The following is a 17,579-nucleotide window of genomic DNA, read 5'->3' on the forward strand; positions in this document are numbered from 1 at the left end:
CACGTCTCCTCTCTATGTTCCTCCCAGCCTGACAAGGGACTTAACCGAGTTCGGCTGGTACTGCTAGGGTGCCACAGCCCACCCTCCCATATTATCCACCACAGATGAAGCTTCATAATGCTGAATCCCCTACTGCTGCTGCCTCCGTGCTCTTCCAAGGCACCGGAGGAAGCAGCAGGGCCTACCGGAACTGCGTCACAATCGCTCGCCATTCATTCCTATTTCTAGCACGCTCTCTTGCCTCTCTCACATCTATCCTCCTATCACCCAGAGCTTCCTTCACTCCATCCAGCCACCCAAACCTTGGCTTTCCTCTTGTACCTCTCCCATCAACTCTTGCATTCATCACCCTCTTTACCAGACAGCCATTTTCTACTTTAAGAACTGTAACATTAAAATAAATATTTCCTATATAAACTATAAAAACTTTAACAAAACAAGAGGAAGAGAAATAAGATACTGTAGTAGTGTGCCCTCACTGCCGGCTTTCGGTTGAAGTAACCGTCATACTGTTCTACGATAAGGTTTTAGAGTTCGGTTGGCAAACCTTCTGGAATGTCTATTTTAGCGGAATTTTTGCCGTGATATCTCCTCAATGAAAGGACCTCCTCGTAAGTCCGTCGAGCAAATACAGCCGTTTCTAGTCAACTGCAGAAAAAAGGCCTCAGATATATCCATTCATGTCTGGGGTTTGGCCAGTTTTCATCACAACGCTGGCCAGGAAGGTTGGGTATTTCTAGAAACTGACGTCAGGACATTGGCTCGAGTTCTATTTTCTACTCGAGCCACTAATTTATCATCGTTTACTCCATCCAACGCAGGTACCGAGATACGAGCAGAAATTAATTTTAGTTTTGTGTCTCTGATACTGAACCTACCATTTTAGTACATACCGATACTGAACCAACCATAGAAGTACATAACCGTTTTCATCTCTTAATCATATAAACTCACAGACATAGTACTTCGGTGGCTCAATCTGCTAATTTCTCTAGTAATCGTGAACCAGAATCTCCAGTCTTCTTCTGAATTTGAGACAATTCTGTGTATCTATCCATAATGAACTTGGAGAGTCAAGGTGCGAAAACTATCTTGGAAGTTGACCCACTCTACGATTTGATAGAATAAGAAACAAGTTATCAACTTATGAACTTAATAGATTCCAAGATGTTTTAAGTTGAATTTTGTTCAATTTTGGCCTAGGGTAGACCTAACCTAAGTTACATGGCTAAAATTCCCAGCTCCAAGAGCCAACAAATAGTCCCATTTCATATAGAATAAATACCAGATTATTGCAAATGTTGTTTTGCTTACTGTATTAGATGATATAATTTTGTTTTATTATAATACTTAATTATCCTATTACAGTATCCAACCTCCCTCATTATCCACCACATATGAAGCTTCATAATGTTGAATCCCCTACTGCTGCTACCACCGCGGTCATCTAAGGCACCGGAGGAAGCAGCAGGGCCTACCGGAACTGCGTCACAGTTCCGGGAGGTTGGGCTGTGGCACCCTAGCAGTACCATCTGAATTCGGCTGAATCCCCTAGAGGTCCCCTTTTTTTTGTTTTGTTTCATTGTTGATGTCGGCTACCCCCCAAAATTGGGGGAAGTGCCTTTGGTATATGTATGTGATTACAGTGTACTGTACAGTACAAACTTTGGATACAATATCCGAGATTTATTCCAGTTCGATTTGTGTTTGTAGCTCCAAATGGTTGCAAGCTGAGGACGTTAATTATTTTATCCCCGCAATGATTGAAAAGGCGATGCTTCCCCACTTTCATTGTCTGTCTCTGTATTTCTCTTCCTGATTTACCTGTCTTGCTGGGAAATCCTTGTGAACATCAGCTGCCTCCGATGCCTTAGATGACCGCGGAGGTAGCAGCAGTAGGGGATTCAGCATTATGAAGCTTCATCTGTGGTGGATAATGTGGGAGGGTGGGCTGTGGCACCCTAGCAGTACCAGCTGAACTCGGTTGAGTCCCTGATTAGGCTGAAGGAACATAGAGAGTAGAGGTCCCCTTTTTGTTTTGTTTCATTGTTGGTGTCGGCTACCCCCCAAAATTGGGGGAGGTGCCTTGGTATATGGATGGATGGATAAAAACTTATATCAGCCTGTTCAACATGAAAACATTTGCTGCAAGTTTGAACTTTTGAAGTTCTACTGATTCAACTACCCGATTAGGTATATCATTCCACAACTTGGTCACACCTGGAATAAATCTTCTAGAATACTGTGAAGTATTGAGCCTCAGGATGGAGAAGGCCTGACTATTAGAATTAACAGCATACCTAATATTACAATTGATTGATTGATCTAAGGTTTTCTGGCCTCCTGACATCTAAGGTCATTAACGCCGATATCCTTTATTGTGAATAAAAAATAAAAGAATATTCGGAGCCTTTGTAGGGTGACGGCCAGATCCCGTAGGAAACGGGAATATTCTGAACTGTGGCCGTCGTTCTAAAAACGATTTTGGCGGGAGAAGCTAACTTGAAAAACCCACCTAACCTATGCTAAACGCCGTATGCTTACCCAGGGGGGCTTCGCCCCCTCGGACCCCCCCTTACACAACAGTTTCCTTACCTACGAGTACGACGGGAGAAGCTAACTTAAAAAACCTACCTAACCTATGCTAAAAGCCGTGTCCTTACCCAGGGGGGCTGCGCCCCCCCGGACACCCCCTTACACAACATATTTAAGATCCATAGACCATTTCCAAACGTTTTTATTCCATACAAGATAACAGTCGGAGCGATAATAAGCAAATTAGGACGCTTGGCCGTAGCGCTATAAACTACCCGAATATTCAATTAAAACCACAAAAGCAAAGATGTCATTTTGAAAGTTAAATATCGTTCAGAAGATCTGCTTCTGAAATGAAGCTAGAAATACTACTAGCATGGTAGGACACATCATGTCCAGGAATCTTGGTAAGGATGAACCTGCCATCCTCACCTCGAGCCTCAAACAGGTATCGATTTCTCTTACTACTATATATAGGGCATTAGGTTAACAAAAGTGGATGGTACTATCAGGGAGGAACGTAGAGAGTAGTCCCCTTTTTGTTTTGTTTTTTTGTTGATGTCGGCTACCCCCCAAAATTGGGGGAAGTGCCTTGGTATATGGATGGATGGACTATCAGGGAAGATCTGAATGCAAAGGATGATCAGAATTAAGAAAAATCTTGTACAACATGCATAACAAAGTAAATGAATGACCTATTCCAAGCAGACTTGAGATTCAACCCAATCGAGCATTAGCTATGTATTCCCAGAGGGCATAGTTCTTTACAGGACCATCAAATTGTGGAACGAACCAACATTTATTCCTTCAATATTTTGACCACAAGCAGAAATTTTGTAAGTCGCTTCAACATAAAAGCCCTGAAAGAAAGAGGCTATCATCCCCTCCAGATACAATATTAACAGAGTCTGATCTAAACTGGACTTCTCGAAATAGACTACAATCCCGAGCCTCGTTAAGAAGTTCCACAAAACGGTCGTCAAAGAATGGCCACTCAATTGTTTGGGAGCACTCCAGTGTCTCTATGAAGAAAAATGTATTCCTATATTCAACCACTTTGCTACTGGAGCTGTGGCTTTTGAAAAGCTTTGGGGAACAGCGCTCAAAACAAAACTCAAACTGACAAATTCTGTCTTGAAACAAACTTGAGGTATTTAGTGTCTGCACTAAAAATGTCCAAGTTCTATTTTCTCTACAAAACTGGTGTATCTCAGTATCTTTAACATATGCTGACATTATGTACATTGGTGGGAAGTAGTCGAGTTGTTTTTGTTTGAGAGCGATCAAGATTATTATGAATATTTTCTACAAAGATCAAGTTACTGAATCCTGATCCAGCCCACTGACAGAGCACAGGTATTTACAACTCATCTCCACCTTTGAATTGCAGCTAAAACTGTGGAAGTCGTCTCAATGGAGAACCTGGTTTAAAATAGGAAATTGAGATAAAAAACATCTGAAATTGGTCTCCAAAAGTCTCACACTACCTTGAACAGCTCTCGTAATTACTCATACATAAAGCACAAGCATAAAATCATAGCGAGGAGGCGGTAGTAAACATGTACGTCTACTAGGGAGACCAGGAGACAAATAGCGCCGTCTCGCTAACTCGGCCACTCCTACACAGGGGTGAGGCAGTTGGTAAGCATACAATGTTACCAGAATCAAACAACTTAAATTCTGGTTGTAACTAAATGACTTAGGAGTAAACTCATACATATATAATAAGGGTTTGAACTTGTGTAGGAACAAAATACAATTATGGATTATGTGTCTGGAAGGTTTTTGAAACAACTGCTAAATTCCAAAAGAATTGTTAGTTTATTAATGAAAGAAAACTTCTCAGGTCTTCATCACTGTATATATTTTTGGGCTGTACACTCAACTTGAATAAAGTCTACATTTTTTTATTATTCCAAACACAATTACTACAATCTTCCTTGCTTGGCATGAATATTGTACTTACATAAACCTATGGGATCAAATTCATAATCATATTATACTATTAGCACCCTATGAAACAAAGTTATTAAATCTCTCTACACTGTCCCTTAGGCTCAAGTAGTCAGTGGATGTCATGCATAGAAGGAAAAGAAGGACTTTTACACATACAGGAGAGAAACCGGAAGGGGAAACGTGCAAGAAATCTTGGGGAAGGATATAAAGTTTACTATGCAAGGGAAAATACAAGGAGAAATGTGGGAGGAATTAATCTACTTTCAGATTTGCAGGAAAATGTCAGAAATCAAGCTCATGAGAAAGATAATATGGCATATCCTCTCGGCATGCGTTCCTTAAAGGCGTGGCGAAAAAAAGGATGAATTTAGAGGGAAACTACAAGAATACATAGGAAGATCTCGAAGGAGTGAACTGCTAGTGTTATCTGGGGATAAGAGCTTTGGAAGAAACAATCAGGAAGGTGAAAAATTGATGGAATCAGCAGAAGCTATGAATTGTCATAAATACAGAAGTTTGAGAAAAAGGAGAAGTCATTAACTTATAAAATGGACAAAATGTTTCACAAATTTACTATGTGTTAGCCAAGAAAACCATTACGGATTGTAAGATTACGAATAAATCCATAGAACCTCATAAACTGGTAGTGGCAGATTTCAGGCTGAAAGCAATAAGGAAAGGAAAGGCCCCATCCACAAATAGGATCAAAACTTAAAAGGTAAAGTGGGGTATAAGGTACAAGAGTTCAGAGAAGCTTCTATCCTGGCAATATTTCTTCTACGCTTGACCTCATTTCTCCGGATCTTGCCTCGAGGAAGAAGTGCATATCATCATCGGGGTCTCCTGAAATGGAAAATCCTACATTAGAGCACTGCTGGAAATTTAGAAAAGGTTGCTGTTCCACAGAATAGCTTGCAATGGGTAAGATTAATCAAAGACTGGCTTTACTGTTCTGTCAATTTTCTCTGATACTGTACTTCGTTATCCATTTTAATCATGTAAGCGCCCTAACTCATTTGAGCAGATTGTAAATTTTCTTAGTTCCAAATAAAGCGTTGAGAGAAGGACACAGTTTCATTATAACCTCCTTTATCTTAATTTATCCAACGCATCCTTGAAGAGAGAGCATCTAATGCTAATTATTTATTGCCGTGAATATGCCAACAGGTTACGAGCCAAGGTTATTGGCAAAACCATTTGATGGCAATGCCAATAATTATGATATACAGGAAGACTCTGTATGCAACTTGTATGCAACATATGATAAATGAGCTGACAAATGTCCAAATGACTTTAATTTAACAAGAACAAAACAAACTGTATGACTACCTAACAAACTGTTTTGATAGTCTCTCCCATGGGCTAATAAAACCGGAGGCTTGAGATGACGGAGTAGAAGCTATCAAGTTAATGAGACGATATTACCTTAGGGATATATCACAGAGTTTAAGCTTTATGGAAATCATATACATACTCATAAATGGAAGATAAGAATGCTGATGTATCATAAGCTACAACAGATAAAGCTTTGCCGCCGCATAAGGAACGAGGCGAGACGAATAATGACGACCTGATGGTTGTGTGTATATTAAGTGCTCAACTTAAAAACTTCATAAGGTTCCAAGAAACTGTTTGTAAGTCAAAGTCTATTAAATTTTGGCCTAGAGTAAGCTTCACCTGTTGAAGATTGCCTGGCCCTTTTGGCCAGACACGGGCTCTTGCAATCTTGCAGCCCGTAAAGGCTTCACCTAACTCACATGCCATTGATTTTCAATTGCAAAAGTCTATAAATAGTCGCGTTTCATACTGCGAATGTCGTCGTATTTACAGCATTAAATTATATGATGTTTTATTGAAATATTTCATTATGAACTTTGGATACAATATCACAAATTTACGATTTCAGTTGAATTTGTGATCGTATATCGGAATATTACATTTGTTGAAGTTTCAGGGAACTTTTAGAGTTTTGTGGAAATTGCTAATCGACTAAATCCTCCTTAAAAGTATGAAGGGCTGAAGATTGCTTTATTATGAAGATCGTTTTAATTTTAATGTTTTTAGAATAATTAATTTTTACTTGTTCATTACTTCTTATATCATTTACCTATTTCCTTTCTTCACTGGGTTATTTTTCCTTTTTGGGGACCTTGGGCTTATAGCATCCTGCTTTTCCAAGGTTGTAGCTTAGCAAGGAATAATAACAATACAGAAAATATCATAACTCTCAGGCCTAACTCAAGTGGACCTACTGCTAACAGTGATAATGGTAACCTGAACTTCACTAACTCTAATTATAACAGTAATAAAATAAGTACATGTTTTAAATGCAGTGAACCAGGCCCTTTTTTCATACATACATACTGTATACCAAAGGCACTTTCCCCCAATTTTGGGGGGTAGCCGACATCAACAAATGAAACAAGACAAAATAAGGGGACCTCTACTCTCTACGTTCCTCCAGCCTAACCAGGGACTCAACCGAGTTCAGCTGGTACTGCTAGGGTGCCACAGCCCACCCTCCCACATTATCCACCACAGATGAAGCTTCATAATGCTGAATCCCCTACTGCTGCTACCTCTGCGGTCATCTAAGGCACCGGAGGAAGCAGCAGGGCCTACCGGAACTGCGTCACAATCGCTCGCCATTCATTCCTATTTCTAGCACGCTCTCTTTTTTCATGGAGCTGTAAAAGTGAATCTATCACCTCACGTTCAATAGACTATAACAGTAATAACCAGAGTGGCAGCAAGTAGAGTGCAGACCTCCGTCACAACAGCTTACTTCTCGACCTTCTGCTTGACTTTAGACCTTGACCTTCCGAAATTCAATCATTTCCAGCTTTTTACATATCAGTTGATCCCTGCTAGTTTCATTACTCTGCGATTAACCCTTTTACCACCAAAGGACATACTGGTACGTTTCACAAAAGCCATCCCTTTACCCCCCTGGACGTACCGGTACGTCCTTGCAAAAAAAAAGGCTATAACATTTTTTTTTCATATTTTTTATATTTTTTTGAGAAAATTCAGGCATTTCCAAGAGAATGAGACCAACCTGACCTCTCTATGACAAAAATTAAGGCTGTTAGAGCAATTTAAGAAAAATATACTGCAAAATGTGCTGGGAAAAAAAATAACCCCTTGGGGGTTAAGGGTTGAAAAGTTTCAAATAGCCTGGGGGTAAAAGGGTTAAAATTGGGACCAGGAAGCTCTACTGAGTGCCCCTCTAGTTCTCATAAGTGGTGCAACTTTCAGAGTACTAGAATCAACGACAAATGATTGTAGAGCTGCAAGTGATAGGCAAAGCAACAGCTACATAAACTCTGCTGACGATAAACCACCGAGGGACCATTATAATTTTCATGCAATACATTTTGATAGCAGCAGTAGGGGAATCAGCATTATGAAGCTTCATCTGTGGTGGATAATGTGGGAGGGTGGGCTGTGGCACCCTAGCAGTACCAGCTGAACTCGGTTGAGTCCCTTGTTAGGCTGGAGGAACGTAGAGAGTAGAGGTCCCCTTTTTGTTTTGTTTCATTGTTGATGTCGGCTACCCCCCAAAATTGGGGGAAGTGCCTTGGTATATGTATGTATGTAGTATTAGACGACGGTGGTTGTACATCACACGTTGAAAAGGATGAGCTTAAGTTTGAAACTTTTCACAATTCTTTTAAACCCCCGAGATCATTTTACAGAAGTAGCAAATGGTCAGAAGTAACAAGGAACTGCACAAGGAATAGGAAATGTAAAAGATGTTATCCTGAAGATGAACAGGGGAATGATATGAATATGACAAATTCGAAGATAATTTGTATTTTTCCTAACCATACAAACCTTAGCTATTTACACAGGGTTTACCTTTTAGCGCAGCTGAAATGGCGAGCCATTAGAATTTAACGAGGGTGTATTACCCCCGCGCTAGTTAGCGGGGGGGGGGGGGGGGGGTAGGGGAGTGGTAGCTACTAGGAGGATTAATACTACTGGAGATGCCCTGACTCAGAATTCTTTCCTGAACCCGTGAGGGCAGGGTTTGGCCAGATTCACCCCTTCAAACTGTCAAATCTCGATCCCAAGTTAATCCTCCGACAGCGTACTGGTACTTAGTCTGTTTTACCCAGACTTTTGTTTATAGCCGATAACTATTTTCTTGTGCTATTTTATTAGCGATGGTCCCTTCCTGTGATGCTTTATCAAAAAAAATAAATAATGATAAACTTGTTGCTCAACTTATTGGTGAATCAGTTACAAACTCCTTGGAATAATGAACTACAGTAAAGTCGTTGACCTTTATAGCCGTCTATGGATGACATTGAACACAGCTTGTGATGATCTCACAACTGTTGTTACTGATTTTTGCCTAAAGGCAGGCAACTGATTTTTTTCGTACATAGGATGGAGCCATCGCTAATGAAAGCACAATAAGGGTTACCGTCTCTAAACAAAGGTCTGAATAGAACTGACTACAAATTCCAATACAGTGACAGAGATTAACTTGAAGGATCAAGAACTGACAGTTAGAAGGGTAAAAACCTGGCTTCCCTTAATCCGGGTCAGGGCATCTCCAGTCATTTTTCCTCCAAGGGTAGCTAGCTACCCCTCCCCTCCCTCACACACAGATGAATGCTCACTTTCACTTAGAGGTAGGACTTGTCTTGGGGGACAGGGCTGGCGGGCAAATGTGAGTAAATAGCTAAGGTTTGTATGGTTAGGAAAAATACAAATTATCTTCGAATTTGTCATTTGTTCCGTAACCGAAATACAAACCACGCTATTTACACAGGGTGACTTACCCCTTAGGTAGGGTGGAAAGTCCCCAGCCATACTGGCTTTGGCTTTACCCGGGGACTCAGAATCCGAGTGAGTAGCACTCGATAAAAGAAGTTCCTTGCTTTGAAAGGAACCATGTGGCCTACGTAAGCTTGTGTGTGAAGGAAGAAGTGTGACCCGTCCTAGGCAGTTGACCTGGAGTTCCCGAAGGAACTCTGGGTTAGGACGTTCCCAATACCACCTCGTCAGGGTATGGGGGACGCGACAGTATTGACTCAATACTCGGAACACAAGGAAGCATGGTTTACCTGCAGAGGTTCGAGGTCAGCTATGCAGAGACCAGGATGCTGCTTCCCCGTAGAGGGGATGATGAAGAAAGAAGAAAGGGCCAGACATACTTCTTTCGTTCATGCAGACTAAAACCTGATAACAATGCCCTCAACCTTCTGCTACCTGTCCAAAAAGGAGCCTGAGGTTAGACCAGCTGATGTGTAGCCACCACAGAGCGATAGAAAACGTATCGAGACTCCTGTGGGTCACGCCCTGCAGGAAGCGGGCTGCGAAGGTCATTAGACGCTTCCAGACTCCAGCTTGTAGCACCTGCGTCACAGAGTAGTATTACTCGAAGGCGAGGGACGTTGCGATGTATCCAACATCGTGCTGTAGGACGACGTGACGGGGGAGGGTCTGGAGACAGGCCGAGATGAATGTCCTTGAGTCCGGGCTGAAGAGGTATACTGGTGACTCTCCCCCATGTCCTCCTTGTGCTCCCAAATCGGCTGCAATTGAGGACAAACTGCAGCTGATCCCAGCGCTAACCTCTCGATTCCTTTACTGGCAAGAAAGAGAAGGTCTTGGGACATCAGATACAGAATGGAGACTCGAAATCTTGAATGAATCGGACCGAAGGGCCGGGACCCCCAGATTCTGAGTCTAGCCAACAACTCAGGAGTGAGCCTGAATGTTGCTTCCCCTCTTCCTTAGAAGGGGGGAGTCGTAAGAGACCAAGAAGATTGCTTACACACTGGCCGGGGCCAGAGTGAGCAGGAGACCCAAGGCGAAATACAATCCAAGGCCTGTCGTAAAGGGTCTTGAGAAGATCTCTTAAAGGACTAAAAGTCCGAGCCATGCTCCAAGTTGGAGGTCTTCCTCCGACTAGGGCAAGGACGATCGTAGCTTCGCATGAGCGAGGATAGATCCAGCGGGCAGGAAAAAGTTATTCCTTTAAGCCTGAAGGTCAGGGAAAGGCTGAGCGACAGGCTTCATTGCCGAGAGCGGAAAGGAGTTTCCTCCCGCCGAAAGGCAATAAGACCGTTATTGCTGGAGAAGAGGCCTCAAGGGAAGAGGTATATCTCCCACGACACCAACCACCTTAGACTCTTCACTTTACCTGGGAGACCCCTGTGGATGACTATCGCAGATGACGCGACCTCCGTACCGCGACTGTAGCGGGTTGTCTCTTCTTGAGGAGGAGGCGTAGTGTCTCCAGGCATGAAGCCGAAGCGACGCCCCGGTTCGGGAGAGATGTCGCAGTGTGGTTGCTTGAGTAGTCTGCACCGTGGGAGAAGCTCTCCCGGGAGTTCCGTCAGGGGAAGCAGAAGGTCCAGAAACCGTTCTGTGCATAGTCCCAGTGGAGCTCTCCTATTGAAAGGTTGTCAGACAACCTGGTCTTGTTGAGACCCATTGTCCACAGACAAAAGGGAGGGAAGACGCAGGCGTCGAAGTTGTCCCACCATCACCGGAATGCATCTTGCAGAGTTTCGGGGTCTGAGACTGGGGGGAAGAATAGCGGAAGCTTGAGGTTCCAACTGTCGCGATCAGGTCCCCCAGACCAGTACTTGCTGGTTACCCAAGGTCAAAGACCCCCAGGTACTCTCTCTCTACGAGGCTCTGCTCGGATAGTCTGAGAGAAAATTCCCCAGCCTGGAATGAGAGAGTCGATGGTGGTATTGAGAGAATCTCAATCATCCCGGTATCTCTACTGCAAGATGTGAAGGTGTGAAAATGCGTCCCCTGCTGGTTAGAATACAGTACGCCAGAATCGTGAAGTCGACGCGCACGGGGCGACTCGGCAGGAGCTGTAGGATCTGTAGAGGGGCCAGACTAAGGCCCCTAAGCCTGCCTGAATGATGGAGAGGTATCCTTCAGGTCTTGACCATAGGCCTGGACCGGAACATGCCCCCCCCCCCCCCCTTTCCTTTGACGAGTCCGAGAACAGCATCAAGAATGTGGGGAAAGGACGAGAATATCCACTACCATCAAGAGGCTCCATAGGTCAACACCCATTGCAGGTCTAATAGTTCCGCTGGTCCCATAGGGGCTAGGAAGTCCGGTTAAACATTGCCTGAAGCCACCGGAACTTGGATCGCCCCACATGGACCTTATCCTGAGGCGACCGTTCGGACTATAGACGGGTCAATGAGGAAAGGAGAACTAGGAAACGTTCCAAGGTAGGGCTGAAAGCTCTGCTTGACTGAGAACAGGTACTGCGACTCTCCTCAGTCTTGCCACAGTCAACCGAAAGGAAGGCTCGGAGGATGTGGTAACAGAATCTGGCGTCCCCAGGTGGTCACCCATCCAAGTACCGACGTTGCTTAACCTCGCTGGACGGACAAGAAGCGGGGTTTCCAACGTGGTAAGGCCGTTGACTCAATATCATGGCCAGATACTCCAGATGTTGAGGCAGAGGAAGAGAAGGCTCCAAGCAAAATACCATGAGCCCACACTCGTGGTAAGCATCCGGAAGCTTGTCCCGGCGCTGAAGAAGGTCGAACCCGAGCCTACCGGAGTTGACCAGCCCTCCAAACAGCAGAGGAGGCGGAAGCCTGCACCTGAGCGGCCAAGAGGAAGGCAGGGAGAGTTCTCTGGGGAAACAAACCTGCTATGCCACGGCGGGATAGCCACACTGCATCATAAGCAGGAATACTTGCAGTCTAGGCTGAATTCGACGAGCAGCCTGGAAGATGGAAGGAATGGAAACTGAAAGTACCCGTCCTTCCGATCCAGGGTTTAAGGAGTCCTGTCGCCTCGTTACCAGTCTGATCGATTCTGCTGGTCTACGCTGGCCGAAGTTTGTTCGACAAACTTGATCAGGGCTGAGAGGTCGACTAAGGACATCCCCTCTCAGATCCTTTCTTACAAGAAAGGATCGACTGAGGAGGCCGGGGGTGAAGCCGTCGATGATCCTAAGGAACACCTTCGCCTAAGGTATGGATCATTCTGCCCAACCGGGCAACTCTGCTGACGCTATGGCATAGAGGTTCAGAGACACTGAATTCGCTGACAGAGACGGCAGGCGCGATATCCTTGGCTGATCACAGAGATTGTGCTGGAATGGGCATCGGGAAGCTGTCATTCGGATGAGTAACCTTAAGCATCCTCCCAGAGAAAAACCTGCAATCCTAGAGTTCGTGAACTCCTTTTAGGACTATGCCCCCCCGGGGGAGTCTCCCGTGCCATCTGTTCCTGACAGGAGGAAACTGCAATTGGACACCTTGTCCCAGTTGTCGTAGCCGATAACTTAGGCCGACAAGATTGAAAGAAAAGGGCGCTGGAGCCCTGCAGAGTCTGGAAGAAAGCGCCATGGAGGAGTGAAAACGGAAGTCGATTTCCTCCGCACAGCCGCTGTCTAAGTCTCTGTCCTTGGGCACAAACAAACTCTTCTCAAGGATGGAAGGGTGTCTGAGGTCGTCGACCTCCACAGATGAGACACCCGAAGGAAGCCCTCAGTCAGAGCGTCCAGATGGTACAACATCGAGCTTGTCCGCAAGTTAGATACTTAACGACGAAAGGCCAAGGTGCCTGAGCTCGAGAGGAGGAAAGTACCCATGATCTTCCTGTAGCTTCCTTGAACCAAACCTCGGGCCGTAACCGAGGAGGGAAAGAACCTGGTAAGCTCCCAGAGGAAGAGGTAAGCAGTCACCCCTTGTCCGATGGAGAAATCTCGAACGGAAAGCCCCCCCCCCCGCCAAAAATCCTTCCAGGGAATGACGGGGAAGGGCTAACCAGGTTCAGGAAAGAGGAGTGTTGCTCAGATCTCCCTTAAGTTTCTCCTATTCTTGCAAGTGCCATGCTCTGCGTTTACGGGGTAAGGCCGTGTTCTGGAAATACGCTCCAGAACTCGCCAGGCCGGCCATGCTGCGACAACCCCATTGGGAATCGTGGTCGCAATCGCCCTGGAGCTCGCGCGACGGTAATTCAAAGATTTTTCGCGTGGGCGAACGTGGAAGCGCCCATGCGCGGTAACGCAAACGAAGGTGAGCGAAGGAGCGCAGAAGGAGGGCGAGCGTGGTAGGAAGGGCGAGAGCTGGTGGTCGGCGAGCGATAACCCATAGACGAGCAATGGATACTGCAAGAAATAAGCCGCGTTTGTGCGAAGAAACACTGTAGGTTCGCGCGACGGAACACCATCCATCCGCGTGATGGAAAACCGTTGGTTCGCGCGTGGGCGAACATTGGAGAGCATGGGCGCGGACGCACATGAGCATAGACGTGCAGGCACGTGGGCGTGTGGGCGAGCAGGCGAATGGTCGCGCGGGCGAGCAGGCGCGCGGGCGAGCAGGCGAGCGGGCGAGCAGTCGTGAGGGTGGGCAGGTGGATGAGCGCAAGTCCAAGGCGGCGAACGCAAGCGTTAGCGCGATGGCGAGGAAGACCGCTGGCGATATGGATCAACAAGCGATCGGTGGTGAGCTGGTGAGCGCTAACGCGCAGGTTGGTGATGGCGCGTTGTGTTATGCCGACGCGATGGTCGAGCAGCATGCGTAGGTGAGCGATCGTGCATTGGCGAGCAATATGCGAAGGTGAGCGATCGCGAGCAGCATGTGCAGGAGGGCGATCGCGCGATGGCGATCAGCCTCTGCAGGTGGGCGATCGCGCGATGGCGATCAGCATGAGCAGGGTCGCGCGATGGCGATCAGCATGAGCAGGGTCGCGCGATGGCGATCAGCATCCGCAGTTGAGGGTCGCGCGATGGCGATCAGCATCCGCAGTTGAGGGTCGCGCGATGGCGATCAGCATCCGCAGTTGAGGGTCGCGCGATGGCGATCAGCATCCGCAGTTGAGGGTCGCGCGATGGCGATCAGCATCCGCAGTTGAGGGTCGCGCGATGGCGATCAGCATCCGCAGTTGAGGGTCGCGCGATGGCAATCAGCATCCGCAGTTGAGGGTCGCGCGATGGCGATCAGCATCCGCAGTTGAGGGTCGCGCGATGGCGATCAGCATCCGCAGTTGAGGGTCGCGCGATGGCGATCAGCATCCGCAGTTGAGGGTCGCGCGATGGCGATCAGCATCCGCAGTTGAGGGTCGCGCGATGGCGATCAGCATCCGCAGTTGAGGGTCGCGCGATGGCGATCAGCATCCGCAGTTGAGGGTCGCGCGATGGCGATCAGCATCCGCAGTTGAGGGTCGCGCGATGGCGATCAGCATCCGCAGTTGAGGGTCGCGCGATGGCGATCAGCATCCGCAGTTGAGGGTCGCGCGATGGCGATCAGCATGCGCAGGTGAGCTAGTAGCTGGCGAACCATGTTCCTTCAGAAGAGTTGGAGAACGTTGGCGTGCCGGCTGTAACACACGTGGGCGAACCGGAGATCGCCGAGAGACAGGTGATCGCTGGTGAGCTGATGATCGCTGGCGAGCTGATGATCGCTGGCGAGCTGATGATCGCTGACGAGCAGAAGGCTACGCGTGGAAGCCTGCGTATAGAAGAAGAGTCCTTGACCCCGACCGGAACCGAAGTTCTAGATCGCGAGGGCGAACACAGGAACCAACAGGAACAGCAGGGATGATCATCATGAAAGCGCTGATGAGCAGAAGAGAGCCTGTGCGTTAACACTGAGCACGAGCAGGAGAGAACACAGCAGAAGGGCGCGCAGGGAAATCCTGACACGCAAGGGAAGAACCCCCGTGGGAGGCAACCCTTTGCCCCGAAGGGATCGTTGTCCGCCAGGAGACTGATGTCCGTCGGAAGACCGCTGTCCGTCGGGAAGACCGTTGCCCGTCGGAAGACGAGATCAGACTGCTGTCCATTTGCACCAAGGCGGAAGATCGAGAAAAAGGAGTTGTAGGCTGCAAACGGAGATTCAAAAAGGCGCCTCAAGCACCCTTATAGGGAGATGAGAGGCCCTTACGACGAGGCGGACGGTGGGCCTTACGGCGAGGGAGGCCAACAGCAACAGCAACAGAAGAAACCTCCGAAGAGGAGTCTCTATGAGTGTACTCTCTCGCGAACGAAAGAGAAACACTTCGTAGAAGAGACTGGTCAGCAGTGACCTAAAAGGAGCAATCCTCCGAAGAGGAGCTCCTCCATAAGGGGAAAAACTCAAGCCTGGACAGGAAAAACTTCCCTCGGAAGGAAAGTTACCTGCCCAAGGAGGCAAGCCTCCTGACTGTTCTAAAATGAACTGGAGAGCTGTCCGTCGTTACGGGAGTACTTCCAGTAGAAGGGGACACGCCCCTGACGAAAACACAAGGGGGGAGGCAGCAACAGCAGAATCCCCAGGACTCAACAAGACAGCTCACACCGTTGCCATATTACAGAAACGAACTAGATCGGTAACTGTAAAAAAATAAAACAAAAAAACATTAGTACACATTCATTCCCCCGGGAAGGCTCCGAAGAGGAATCCCGAGGGAAAGGAAACAAGAATTACACAACAGGCACGTGCCCTCACAACCACTTACACCCACGGAAGGAGAGCTGTAACCAAAACAGAATTATAACAATTATAATTATGTAACTATGTAATTATGTAATTTAAAAATGAATGAACACTAAAGAAAGAACGAAAACCCCGAAAGGAATCGTTCTACAAAGCTGAAAAATCAACAAATACAATTAGATTCATAAACTAATTGAGACAAACGTACGGCGTAGCAACCCCCCCACACGGAAAGGAAGCTACAAGGGCGTAGTAACACGTAGTAAAAGGGTGAACGACCTCAAGAGAGAGAGAGAGAGAGAGAGAAAGACATAAATCAAACTCGATCGCCACCCATAACGCCGTGGCGGCCAACTGCTGAGGACACCACGTGGATAAGTACACTACACAAACAAATCTGAAAAGGAAACTTACTGATTTCTATACTCAAATATGTATACAAACATGAAAACATGTTTACATATATATTGAGTAAATGAAAAGTAAGCGATTAAGTAAAGACAAAACAAACAATGGCTGCCAAGAGAGGACCAAGACAGAGACGTCTGTCACAGTCCAAGCCAAAAGTGAAAGTGAGCATTCATCTGTGTGTGAGGGAGGGGAGGGGTAGCTAGCTACCACTCCCCTACCCCCCCCCCCCCCCCGCTAACTAGCGCGGGGGTAATACACCCTCGTTAAATTCTAATGGCTCGCCATTTCAGCTGCGCTAAAAGGTAAACCTTGTGTAAATAGCGTGGTTTGTATTTCGGTTACGGAACAAATTACACTTATGGATGCCTTATGCATACAAGGTTTTAAACAAGGTATATGTTTTTTATGTTGGAGAGGCTGGTATAAGCCTCTTTTTATAGTTTCTTTTTAAACAAGGTACGTATATGTTTTTTTATGTTGGAGAGGCTGGCATAAGCCTCTTTTTATAGTTTCTTTTTAAACAAGGTACGTATATGTTTTTTTATGTTGGAGAGGCTGGCATAAGCCTCTTTTTATAGTTTCTTTTTAAACAAGGTACGTATATGTTTTTTTATGTTGGAGAGGCTGGCATAAGCCTCTTTTTTATACTTTATTTATGAAGACTCTATTTTAATGTTGTTACTGTTCCTAAAATGTTTTATTTTAATTGTTCATTAATTCTCTTATAGTTCATTTCCTTATTTCCCTTCCTCACTGGCCTATCTTTCCCTGTTAGAGTCCTTGGGCTTATAGCATCCTGCTTTTCAAACAAGAATTGTAGATTAGCTAATAATAATAATAATAATAATAATAATAATAATAATAATAACAATAAAAATACTATATCAGTGTGGAAAAACTATACAAATATTATAAAACTTTTCGCCCAAAGGCAGTAGGCTTACCACTGAAGATCGAATTGTCCAACAATTGAAAAGAACATGTTATCTCATTTGCCATGAAGTATAGGGCATTGTCCCTGTCCCTTGTCTCTGCCATTCATGACCATCCTTCGAGCCTTTAAATCCACACCAAGTGGAAAGTAGCCACTGAACAATTACAGTGCAGTAGTTAACCCCTTGGGTGAAGAATAGTTTGGTAATCTCAGTGTTGTCAGGTGTATGAGGACAGAGGAGAATCTGTAAAGGATAGGCCAGACTATTCGGTGTCTGTGTAGGCAAAGGGAAAGAACCGTAACCAGAGAGAAGGGTC

General features: G+C 46.0%; 1 long non-coding RNA gene across 2 annotated transcripts in view; it reads right to left on the reverse strand.

The window, feature by feature from the left end:
• Nucleotides 1-4,349: 4,349 nt before the first annotated feature.
• Nucleotides 4,350-17,579, reverse strand: part of LOC137635565 (uncharacterized) — a 67,956-nt gene continuing 54,726 nt past the window's right edge. For both annotated transcript variants that reach the window (XR_011042721.1, XR_011042722.1), the window contains exon 5: nt 4,350-5,334. This is a non-coding gene — a long non-coding RNA (uncharacterized lncRNA). The remainder of the gene's footprint in view (nt 5,335-17,579) is intronic.

Source organism: Palaemon carinicauda, unplaced genomic scaffold (genome assembly GCF_036898095.1).
Source record: "Palaemon carinicauda isolate YSFRI2023 unplaced genomic scaffold, ASM3689809v2 scaffold141, whole genome shotgun sequence".
Taxonomy (NCBI): domain Eukaryota; kingdom Metazoa; phylum Arthropoda; class Malacostraca; order Decapoda; family Palaemonidae; genus Palaemon; species Palaemon carinicauda.